This window comes from Vulpes lagopus, chromosome 5 (assembly GCF_018345385.1).
Source record: "Vulpes lagopus strain Blue_001 chromosome 5, ASM1834538v1, whole genome shotgun sequence".
NCBI classification, from domain to species: domain Eukaryota; kingdom Metazoa; phylum Chordata; class Mammalia; order Carnivora; family Canidae; genus Vulpes; species Vulpes lagopus.
Window position 1 is genome coordinate 76,498,029 of NC_054828.1, and position 12,482 is coordinate 76,510,510.

At 49.0% G+C, this 12,482-nt stretch overlaps 2 non-coding genes across 2 annotated transcripts; one reads left to right on the plus strand and one right to left on the minus strand.

Annotated features, from left to right (window-relative positions):
* The first annotated feature begins 3,850 nt into the window (after positions 1 to 3,850).
* Positions 3,851 to 3,922, plus strand: TRNAQ-CUG. Its single transcript has one exon. It is a non-coding gene; the product is annotated as a tRNA-Gln (tRNA).
* Positions 3,923 to 12,199: 8,277 nt separating this feature from the next.
* On the minus strand, positions 12,200 to 12,271 carry TRNAQ-CUG. Its single transcript has one exon. It is a non-coding gene; the product is annotated as a tRNA-Gln (tRNA).
* Between the last annotated feature and the right edge of the window lie 211 nt (positions 12,272 to 12,482).

Here is a 12,482-nt window from a genome sequence, read left to right on the forward strand (position 1 = left end):
AAAACTGACACTTGCAAACTTGCTAGAGCTCCCACAGCTTGGTGGCAGAGCTACCTTTATAAACCCACGAGCTTCAAGACTCACAGGTTAACAAAGGCAAAAGAAACAAAAGCAAAAATGAACTATTGGGACTTCATCAAGATAAGAAGCTTTTGCACAGCAAAGGATACAGTCAACAAAACTCAAAGACAACCTACAGAATGGGAGAAGATATTTGCAAATGACCTAGCAGATAAAGGGCTAGCTTCCAAGATCTATAAAGAACTTATTGGGATCCCTGGGTGGCGCAGCAGTTTAGCGCCTGTCTTTGGCCCAGGGCGCGATCCTGGAGACCCGGGATCGAATCCCACATCGGGCTCCCGGTGCATGGAGCCTGCTTCTCCCTCTGCCTGTGTCTCTGCCTCTCTCTCTCTCTCTCTCTCTCTGTGATGACTATCATAAATAAAAAAATAAAAATTAAAAAAAAGAACTTATTAAACTCAACACCATAGAAACAAACAATCCAATCATGAAATGGGCAAAAGACATGAACAGAAATCTCACAGAGGAAGACATAGACATGGCCAACACGCACATGAGAAAATGCTCTGCATCACTTGCCATCAGGGAAATACAAATCAAAACCACAATGAGATACCACCTCACACCAGTGAGAATGGGGAAAATTAACAAGTCAGGAAACCACAAATGTTGGAGAGGATGCGGAGAAAAGGGAACCCTCTTACACTGTTGGTGGGAACGTGAACTGGTGCAGCCACTCTGGAAAACTGTGTGGAGGTTCCTCGAAGAGTTAAAAATAGACCTGCCCTACAACCCAGCAATTGCACTGCTGGGGATTTACCCCAAAGATACAGATGCAATGAAACGCCGGGACACCTGCACCCCGATGTTTCTAGCAGCAATGTCCACAATAGCCAAACTGTGGAAGGAGCCTTGGTGTCCATCAACAGATGAATGGATAAAGAAGATGTGGTTTATGTATACAATGGAATATTACTCAGCCATTAGAAACGACAAATACCCACCATTTGCTTCGACGTGGATGGAACTGGAGGGTATTATGCTGAGTGAAGTAAGTCAGTTGGAGAAGGACAAACATGATATGGTCTCATTCATTTGGGGAATATAAATAATAGTGAAAGGGAATAGAAGGGAAGGGAGAAGAAATGGGTAGGAAATATCAGAAAGGGAGACAGAACACGAAGACTCCTAACTCTGGGAAACGAACTAGGGGTGGTGGAAGGGGAGGAGGGCGGGGGTGGGGGTGAATGGGTGACGGGCACTGAGGAGGGCACTTGATGGGATGAGCACTGGGTATTATTCTGTATGTTGGCAAATTGAACACCAATAAAAAATAAATTTATTATTAAAAAAAAGACTCACAGGTTAGTGCTCTCATGCCATACATACGACCTCGTATTAAAATATCAGGGGTCTGTGGAATAAACAATGTTTTCTCACTTTTAAGACACATAAATCAGAAAATTCTTGCCCAGGAAAAATATATTCTCATGGACTCTATAGATCCACTTTTTATGCTCAGTCAGCTTTCAATCCTTAACTGATGAAACTGGACCAAGGAACACAAAAGTAATAATAATTAACATTCATCATAATTACAATGTTTTTAGTTAATATCTATATAATATCTGGCTTGTGGAAGATAATCTTCAGGTGAGTAGGATCTGTCTTGTCTTTCCACTACACAAGTCCCCACCACATAGACAATAAATATTTGTGGAATAACTAAAGTCATTATAAACAACTAATATGTTATTCTATAACATATCAACATCTATGTCATCTATAACAACTATAGATGTTATTCTATAAAGTACAGCGTTCCCTCCTCCATCTCTTCTGTAAGTATACTATGGATAATACTACATGTATAGTATACAGATTCCTTTCTTTTTTTTTTTTTTTTTTTTTAATTAACTTTTATTGGTGTTTAATTTACCAACATACAGAAAAACACCCAGTGCTCATCCCGTCAAGTGTCCACCTCAGTGACAGATTCCTTTCTTATTCAATGTCATAATATATTATAATCTTTATTCTTTTTGATCTTCCAATAGCTTTCAATTTGACCAGGGGAACTCTTCAAGCTGGCTTCTGCGACCTTTTGACTTGTCTCTTACTAATCGTTGAACACAAGATGTTCTGGGCTCACCTTGTAGTTTTACTCTCCAAACCTCAAATCAGGCACTTATACAATGCTTATTAGTGTCTTTTAGTGGAAAATGGTATTTAGAAACTGAGTACAAAGAAAATTTACAAGGGCGGAAGGTGGTTTTGAGGGCCATTTCCAGGAGAGTAAGAGGTTGGGTATAGATCCCCAAATAACCCACCTGTAGGAAACTGCTGCTCAGTCCAACAGCCAACCTCCTTCCTCTGCCCCAACTGGCTAGAGTGAAGCTCCAGCTTTATCCCCTAGGATCTTCTCAGAACCCTGGCGCCCTCTCAGACTTCTTTCCCCAAAGAGGCTCTCTTTTCCCCCTCCCCAATTAAATTGCCTCCACACTGGCATCTGAAGCATCTTTCTTTCATTTTTTATTTTCGTCCTTTTTTCTTCTTCTTAAACCTAAGGAACATAACGATATGGTCTCTTGGTAAGTTACACGATATAAGAATGCGGGGGGGGGGGGGGGGGATGGGGGGCGGTGTTGGGGCTATTCTTCACCTCCACACTAATTTCCATAAGAGTGACTAACCACTGTTAACGGGATATAAACCACAGCTCCGGCTCTTTGACAATTCCCCACTGAATCTGACTAGCACACTTCGCCCAGTCTTCCCTCCTTTCTCACTCCGAGTCTAAGATCTCCCTGCCCCTCTCCACTCGCCGCTCCAGAGTTAGTAGGAATGTCCGGGTGCTCAGGAGTTGTGAAAACATGAGAGCAGGCGAGCTTTGGCCATCTCTGTGCTACTGGAAATTTAAAAAGCAGAGAGCTGGCTGCAGAAGGCTGAGGGTTCTGTGACTCAGTCTTCTGCCTGGCATGTTCACATTTGGGGGACTATCCACTCTGAATCTTAAAGCCCTATCTAAGAGGCGTTCTCAACCCCCGCTGGTACCAGGAGACAGGAGCACACCTTTCTTTCTTTTCCATGCACCTAGTTTAATCGATGGTCTGACTTTTAATTTCAAGGTCCTGAGTACAGCGCAGCGTTCTGTGCATTTTCCGGCACCTCTGGCCCAGGCAGTCCTGCTCTGCGCGGAGCTGCGAGCGCTGTGCGCGGCTCCGCGACGCTGGGGCGATACCGGGCGCATCGCATCCCCCGGCAGGGACAGCAGAGAACGGGGCTCCAGGCTCAACCTGGTGGGATTCGGCCAGCCGGCCTTAAGCCGCGCGGAGCCTCAGGCCTTTACTTTGGAAGCGCCCCAGCCCCGGGACCGTCCTGAGCTCCGGGCTGCTCCTGAGCCGACCGAAGGCTCGCGCAGCGAGAGAAAAATCTGAGGATTCCCCCGAGCTCCCAGGGCGGTGGGAAGAGATGAGGCGCCAAGAGAAGGAAAGGAAGGCTTCTTTCCCTCTGGCAGGAACTTTACCCTGGGCAGGAGACCGCGCCTCCGGGCAGAGCAGGTGCACCCGGGGGACGCGCCCCCAAAGCCCGTCCCTGTCGTTCTCCCGCAAGCGGACTCGAGCTGGCTCCCCGAGACGCGAGCCCGGGGAGCGGCAGGGAGAAGGTGAGCCCCGGCGGGCCCTGGCGGACGAGGAGCCGAGCGCCGAGCGCCGAGCGCCGAGCGCCGAGCGCGAGGGGAGAAGACGCCGGCAGGAGGCGCGTGGCCGGCGCGCGGGGCGGAGGCGGGCGGTGTGCACACCTCGGAGAGCCGAGGAGGCCCGCCCCCGGCGGTTCCATGGTGTAATGGTGAGCACTCTGGACTCTGAATCCAGCGATCCGAGTTCAAGTCTCGGTGGAACCTTGCGCGGGGGCCGGGCCGCGGCGCCCCCTTTTTATCCTCCTCTCCAACACCCAGCGAGTGGCACGTGCCCTCTGGGTCCGGGAAGGGGCAGTCCGGGGGACCCCGCGCCGCGCGGGTGGGCGCCCCTCCCTGTCCCGGCGGGCGCCCCTCCCTCGCAGCCGCGGCCCCGCGCTCCGCCTCCTCCGCCTCCTCCTCCTCCTCGAAGCCGGGGACCCCGCAGGCTGCTTCTCAGAGCGGCGCCCCTCCGCTCCCCGCCCCCGGACCCTGCGGCCACAGGCGGGGGGGTAGGCGGACCCTGCGGCGGGGGGGGGGGGGGGTAGGCGGAGGCTGCTGCCGTCAGACCGTGCCCGGCGACCCGCTCCCGCCGCGTCCCGGGACTGCACCCCTCGGCCTGCGCGGGTAGAAAACGGCGCGAAGGCGGCGCAGCGTGTCCCGCCGCCGTGGTCGGTGCTGAGGTGCGGTTCCGGGTCCCGGGTTCGAGCGGAAGGTTGGGCGCATTTCATCTTCTTTTCCTCGGGCCCTTTCCCGCCAGTCTCAGAAGAACCTCGAGTGTCAGTCAGGCCAGGAGGGCCGCGGTCGTCCGGGACCGTGTCCTTGGGCGTGGGGCGTCTCCGTGAACCCTGAACTTGGCGGGAAAGGGAGATGCTGGCGGGGACTCCCGCTCCCCGACCCGCGGCCGCCGGTGATGCTCCCCCTTCGTCCTGCCTGGATCTACCCAGAAGACACCATAGGAAAAGAAGGCCATGATCTTTTCCTTCTATTCACAGAATCTTTGTAGTTTTAAAGTTTCTGTAGATATAAACAGAGTCTCATTTTGTTTGTCTGCAATGGCAGAGAGCTAGAGACCTAAAAAGAACTAAATATACTTGTGTAGCATAAAGTTAAAGGAATAACACTACCCAACTTTAAGACTTACTAGAAAGCTTCAGTTAGCAAGATATTGCGGATTAGCAAAGGGATAGACTCACAGACCAATGAAACAGAACAGAGGGTCCTGAAATAGGACTAGAGAAACATGTCCTATTGATTATTGACAAAGGTGTAAAAGCAATTCGGTGGAGAAAGTCTTTTTTTCTCCTTTTCAATGAGCTGTTCGAATAATTGGACATACATGTGAAGAAAAATTCCACCTAAACCATACAGTTTATACAAAAACCAACTCAAAATGGAGCACAGACTAAATGTAAAATGTAAAAATAGAAAATTTATAGGAGAAAATCTTCATAATGTGGGGTTAGGCAGTGTTCTTAAGTATGTCAGCAAAAGTTCTAGCCAGAAAAAGAAAAAAATAAATTGTACATCATTGAAATTAAAAAGTTTTCAAAACAAAACAAAACAAAACAAAACAAAACACTAAGAGAGCAGCCCGGGTGGCTCAGCGGTTTAGCGCTGCCTTCAGCCCAGGACCTGATCCTGGACACCCTGAATCAGGTCCCACTTCGGGCTCCCTGCATGGAGCCTGCTTCTCCCTCTGCCTGTGTCTCTGCCTCTCTCTGTGTCTCTCATGAAGAAATAAATAAAATCTTTAAAAAAAAAAAAACAGCTAAGAGAAGAAAAGTTATAGATTGAGAGAAAAAAATTAACAAATCACAAATATAACAAAGGCTGGTGACAAGGATATATGAACAAATCTTAAAATTAACAATAAGGAAATAAAAATGGAAAAATTAGGCAAAAGACATGAACAGACTTCCTTAAAGGATATAAGTACATGAACATCATTAGATATTAGGGAAATGCAAATTGAAACCATAGTGAAATATCATTACACATCTACTAAAATGATAGTACCAAGTCTCTGGGATAAGGAGTAACTAGAATTCTCATAACACTGCTGATGAGAATGTAAAATGGTATAGTCACCCTAGAAAAGATTTGGCAGTTTCTCATAAAGTTAAGCATGCAAGTACTATACAATTTAGCAAACTTGGGTTGCTAGGAATCTGCCTTAAAGAAACAAAAACTTAAGTTCACACAAAAATCTCTGCAGGAATGCTCATAAAAACTTTATTTGTAAAAAGCCAAAGCTACAATCATCACATATCCTTCAAAGTGTTAATTGATATACAAAACAGTGGTATACCCACTGGATAGAATATTCCACAATGAAAAGAAATTGTTGATATATACAACTTAAAAGAATCTCAGAGTCTCCATGCTGTATAAAAGAAGCCAGTCTGAAAAGGCTATGTACTATATGCTTCCATTCTTAGGACAGTCTCAAAAAGATAGAACTATAGCGATCAACAGATTAGTGATTGCAAGGGGCTATGTTTGTGGGGAGTTGTGACAGTAACAAAACAGCATGGAGATTTTTGGTGAGATGAAACTGTTTTGTATTCTAATTATGGTGATGACTCCGCAAATCTACATATATGTTAAAATTTACGGAGAATTTGTACCAAAAGAAAAAGTCCATTTCAGTACGATAATTAGGACATCAGGGGGAAGTCATACACTACGGACTGAACAAACTAGATGATGAACAGCTGGGATTTTGTCTTCTATTTTTTTTTTGGGGGGGGGGAATTTTGCCTTCTAACTAGTAGTAGCAAAGAATTTGCTTTCCAAGGCAATGCTGGGTGCTTTTCTTCAATCTTTCCTATAAAATAAAAAGAGTTGTTCCGGTGCACGGGGGTCAAGCCCTTTTGCTGCCTTTGCCTGGCCTCTCAGGAGCGGGGGGCTCGGGTTAGGATTGGGGGTGCTGCAGACCTAGCCTCTGGGCGACTGTTGGCCTTTCCTCCAAATGAGGCAGGTCTCTGCTCCTTGTGAGCTGAGGCTGGGAGTTCCACCAGGTGGGACCTTGAAAGCTTGATTCAATTGTTTGCAGTCTCCAGTTTCATAGCGGGAAGTTTCATCATAGCGGCTTTAATGGGGGTTGTTTAACGAGGAAAACAATGAGTTAGATAACAGTGAGTTAGATAACATCATAACTCGGATTCAAGACAAGGTTACTAGGCTCGCAATGCAGAGTACTAACCACTGTACCATCACCGTTGGCCAACGACAACCTGCTGTGCTGTGGTTGAGAGCAATTAACTCACCCAAATAACCTCAACTTTTTAAATTGGTTTTTCTTTCCGTGGCTAGTGTTGGTGTCTCTCAGCTTTCTTTTCATTCCTTTGCCCTTTTCTTCTCATCTTCCAGACTGCTCTCACTCTCACCTACCTCCTTCTCTTTACCTCTCCTCCTCATCTTTCTCCCTGTGCCAATCCCATCCCTAGACTGAGGCCACCACACTGTCCTGGAGGGGAGCTCATTGACGTTCTAGGTGGTGTCCTCTAGATGTTTCCACGATTGGGACATTGAGCTGGTTCTCAATCAGTTTCCAGGATAAAGATTTTAAAGAATGGCGGGCTTTCACGTCTTCCCATTCAGGGCATTCTCCAGAACTAAAATTCATAGTCCAAGTGAATTTCTTGGTGCCCTTCCTGTCCCCTCCAGGCCCTTGCAGCTGAACGGACTCCTCCACCGAGCATTTATCGGGCGCCTACTAAGTGTCAGGCAATTCTGTAAGAGAGGAGGTGCATCGTGAGCAAACCCAAAGTCCCTGCCCGGGTGGAGTTCACGACTAGAGGAATTCAGGTGAGGCGGGGGGATGGGAGGGTGGGGAGTGCGATGGAGGCAGAACCGACTCTCCTCGCACTTGCGCGCGCGCCTGCTCTGCCCACCCCTCCACCCAGGGATTTAGGGGGACTCGTGAGGCGCAGGACATGTGAAGTGGAGCAACGAACTGGAAAATGGATGACTTCAGAACGAGAGGCTGCAGTTGTCACCCTGGAGCCTGATGTTCGATCCTGGGAGTTCTCCGCTCTTTTGGTCAGCGCCCAAATTTGGGTAACCACACGACTCTTGGACTCAGAGCCTTCCGTGCCCTTAGGCTTCTGGAGCAGGGAGGGAGGTTAGGCAAAACAGAAGTGTTGCTTGCACACAGAGAACACTTCTCTGTACTCTGTACAGTGAAATGATTATGTACAATATACTCCCCTCGCCCAGTTTTAATGAGATGGAAATGAGATGCATACACCACTTTATAAGTTTAAGATATACAGTCTCATGACCTGACTTACATATTGTGAGATGATTACCACAAGGTTGGTAAATATCCATCATCTCATTCAGATACAAAATTTTTGAAATGTATTTTTTCCTTTTGATAAGAACTCTTAACTATTTAACAACTTTCAAATATACTATACAGCAGGATTAACTATAGCCGTCATGTTGTGCATTATATCCCCAGTATTGATTTCTCTTATAACTAGAAATCATAAGATTTTGACCAGGAACGTGAGCCAATTATGTATATAATACAAATGACCAATAGCCTACAGCTGACTTTGCCAAATGTCTCAGTGGCTCAATCTGTTAGTACCTTTGGCTAACAAAGGTTGATGGTTTGAGCCCATCCAGGGATGCTTGTGTTTCTGGAGAAACTGGCTTTCAAAGTCCTCCTGTTTCTCCTTAGGATACCAGGCTTATGTGTGCATCTAATTCCTAGGCACCACTAAAAAAAAAGAGTGCCCCTTTGGAGAAAAAGTTTTGGAGCTTCAGAGCACACCTGCCATACACCTTCTCCTACTATTTCTGAGGCTGTTTCTTTCAGTTTAGTGTATTTGGAACATTGTAAATCCCTAAAATGGAGAACAAGAGAACCCCGGTCATATCCACGGTGAAGGCACAGGCTCTGAGCAGGAAATGTATTCAGTCCAAAAAAGTTAATTGAGTTTTCTGTGCCTCCATTTTTACACATATAATGAGCCACATGAAGTACTTGGCTTATCCAAAGTTTAAATGAGATGTGTAGGGAAACACATAGCCGATGACTCTCACATAACAAATGTTTAATACACATTAGCTCTTACCAGTGTCATTGCCATCAGCATTTTCATTACCTGCTTTGTTCTTTTTAGTTAAGATCCTTCTTGAGGGCAGCCTGGTTGGTTCAGCAGTTTAGTGCTGCCTTCAGCCCAGGGCCTGATCCTGGAGACCCAGTTTTGAGTCCCACGTCATTGAGTCCCACTTGAGTCCCACGTTGGGCTCCCTGCATGGAGCCTGCTTCTCCCTCTGCCTGTGCCTCTGCCTTTCTCTCTCTCTCTCTCTCTCTCTCTCTCAATCTCTGTCTCTATCTCTCATGAATAAATAAATAAAATTAAAAAAAGAAAGGATCCTTCTTGATATGAATGAGTCACTATTCAGACTCTAATTGATGGTCATGCAATTGGCTCCTATTTTATTATCACAAATACTACTGCAGGGAACACCTTTTTACAAATATCTGTCATCATTCTTCTTCTTCTTTCCAGAATCCTGAAAAGGGAATTGTTAGATCAAATTTTGCTAATTCCTGCCTAATTGCCCTGAAAAGAAAATGTAGTAGGTTATATTCCCCACATTTTATGAATATTCTTTTCTCCAATGTTTTGCCAAAAGTGGATAGTACTGGGGATCCCTGGGTGGCTCAGCGGTTTGGCGCCTGCCTTTGGCCCAGGGCGTGATCCTCGAGTCCGGGGATTGAGTCCTGTGTCGGGCTCCTGGCATGGAGCCTGCTTCTCCCTCCTCCTCTGCCTCTCTCTCTCTCTCTCTCTATCATAAATAAATAAATATTTTTTTAAAACTGGATAGTACTTACCTACCAGTTCGTTTAAACCTTTTTGTGTTAACATTTTTATAGACCTACAGTGGGAAAACGTTCTGTGCAAGACACCAAACCCAGAATTCTTCCATGAAAAGAGCCAATATTATGACTACATAAAAATCTATATTTGAGACACAAACAATAAATTTTAAATGTACATATATGTACATATATGGCAAAGGAATTATTTTGTATTGGGGACACATTTTTGTCAAAGTTATATATACTCATAAGTTTATTTAGAAAAACAGCAAACCCCCTTTACTATTCCTTGACTTTCAAATTGTAAACATTGTCTCTCTTTCACATACTTCATCATCACCCCCACACCCAAACATGCTTCCTCTTGCTTTATCCTCCAGTATATTTGTATCATAATTTGATAGATCAATTATTATATTATTTTAATTATGTAAGCTCTATATTCGCAATTGGGCCACATAGGATACAGATTGCAGGAACAAAAACCCCAATGTTTTCAGGGACTTTTTTTCTCAAGTGGATAAATTTGAGGTTTACTTCCTCTCTGATCACCTCCCCTCTTCTTTCATATTCCAGGGAAGTACTGGATATGATTGGTTCAGCGTGGGTCATGCCCTTACCTTGAGCCAATGAGGGCAGGGCAGAGCACCTTCATGAACAGTACAAGGAAGAAGCAATAATTCCAAGAACAAAAGAAGAAAAATGCTGGGGTGTTGAGTAGGCAACAAGAAGGACAAGAAAGCTATATTGCTCTGCAATGCATATATGTAGTAGTGTATGGATCCAAGGTGAAGGGAAAGGATTTTTGAGAGATGTAGGCCTTGGATATGCTTGAATGGGCTGAAGCTATGCACACACATGTGGGACTGCAGAGGGGCTGGATGCTGATGAGGATCTGCCCTTCCTAACCTGAGGAGACTAGTGAGTGTCTTTGTCACCAGGCAGACACTGGCCTTGAACTAAAACAATTCAGGTGGAAAAATACAGGAAAGGGCTTTTCCTCCTTGAAGAAAAGTCTGGAGTCCAGTTTTGGTAGAGAGTGAGGCTATAGCTGGCCAGATAAGGGTACTAAAATCTATGTATAAGTGCAGTTCCATGAAAAGAATCACTTTTACTAGTAAAGAAGGCGCGGGTCAAGAAGGAATGCCTGCCATGCCACAGAGAAAACCTGTTGATTAACCCTGACTATTCATTTTGCTCAGTCTCCTGGCCAGACACCCCGCCCCCCCCACTTTGGAAAGGCACAGTCTGCTCAGCCACCACATGTCCTGGCAACCTTCGTCGTTTTGGGTGCCTCCACCCTCTCCAAGCCTGTCCTGCCAGCAGTCGTCCTGGAAGGGAAGAAAAGAGAGGGAAAGGCTACTTACCATTTAGCACCAAGGAATTCAACAAAGCCCTAACTTGGTTCCTAATAATTTGCAGGTCTATTTACCCTCGGACTCCGACTCCCACAATTAACGAAAAGAGCAAGGACAAACGCCAGGCACGAAGGTTCGGGCTTTCCAGGTAGAGGCAAAGTTCCCCGGGGGATCCACGAGCCCCCCCCCCCGCGGGAGCACTCCACAGGGAGCCGGGGGCGGCCACCCAGGGCGCGGTGACCCCGGGCTCCGCCCTGCTCCTCCCGACCTCCTGTCTCCGGGCGTCTCCGCTGGTCCCCTCCCTGCGCTCCGTCCCTCGGGCCCTCACGTGACCCCTGGTCTTCCAGACCCTCAAAGCGAGCCCTTAAATAACAGCGGTATTTTAGAGCCCTTTCTAGCCCGGTGGAAGTTCCAAAAAACTGAGAGAGATTTGGCGGCGAACACTGTCACCAGCTATGAGGTCCTTCGTGACGTGTGACCGGAGTTTTCTACGGAGCAGAAGAGAACGAGCGTGTTTCCAGCGCATCCCGGGCCGAGGCGTCTTCTCCTGGAGCGAGGGGGCGCCCCGCGGGCGGGACGAGCCCCCCGGTCTCGTGTCACCTTCGCCCCGAGGGGCTCCGCCGGCGGCCGCGGGTCGGGGAGCGGGAGTCCCCGCCAGCATCTCCCTTTCCCGCCAAGTTCAGGGTTCACGGAGACGCCCCACGCCCAAGGACACGGTCCCGGACGACCGCGGCCCTCCTGGCCTGACTGACACTCGAGGTTCTTCTGAGACTGGCGGGAAAGGGCCCGAGGAAAAGAAGATGAAATGCGCCCAACCTTCCGCTCGAACCCGGGACCCGGAACCGCACCTCAGCACCGACCACGGCGGCGGGACACGCTGCGCCGCCTTCGCGCCGTTTTCTACCCGCGCAGGCCGAGGGGTGCAGTCCCGGGACGCGGCGGGAGCGGGTCGCCGGGCACGGTCTGACGGCAGCAGCCTCCGCCTACCCCCCCCCCCGCCGCAGGGTCCGCCTACCCCCCCGCCTGTGGCCGCAGGGTCCGGGGGCGGGGAGCGGAGGGGCGCCGCTCTGAGAAGCAGCCTGCGGGGTCCCCGGCTTCGAGGAGGAGGAGGAGGCGGAGGAGGCGGAGCGCGGGGCCGCGGCTGCGAGGGAGGGGCGCCCGCCGGGACAGGGAGGGGCGCCCACCCGCGCGGCGCGGGGTCCCCCGGACTGCCCCTTCCCGGACCCAGAGGGCACGTGCCACTCGCTGGGTGTTGGAGAGGAGGATAAAAAGGGGGCGCCGCGGCCCGGCCCCCGCGCAAGGTTCCACCGAGACTTGAACTCGGATCGCTGGATTCAGAGTCCAGAGTGCTCACCATTACACCATGGAACCGCCGGGGGCGGGCCTCCTCGGCTCTCCGAGGTGTGCACACCGCCCGCCTCCGCCCCGCGCGCCGGCCACGCGCCTCCTGCCGGCGTCTTCTCCCCTCGCGCTCGGCGCTCGGCGCTCGGCGCTCGGCGCTCGGCTCCTCGTCCGCCAGGGCCCGCCGGGGCTCACCTTCTCCCTGCCGCTCCCCGGGCTCGCGTCTCGGGGAGCCAGCTCG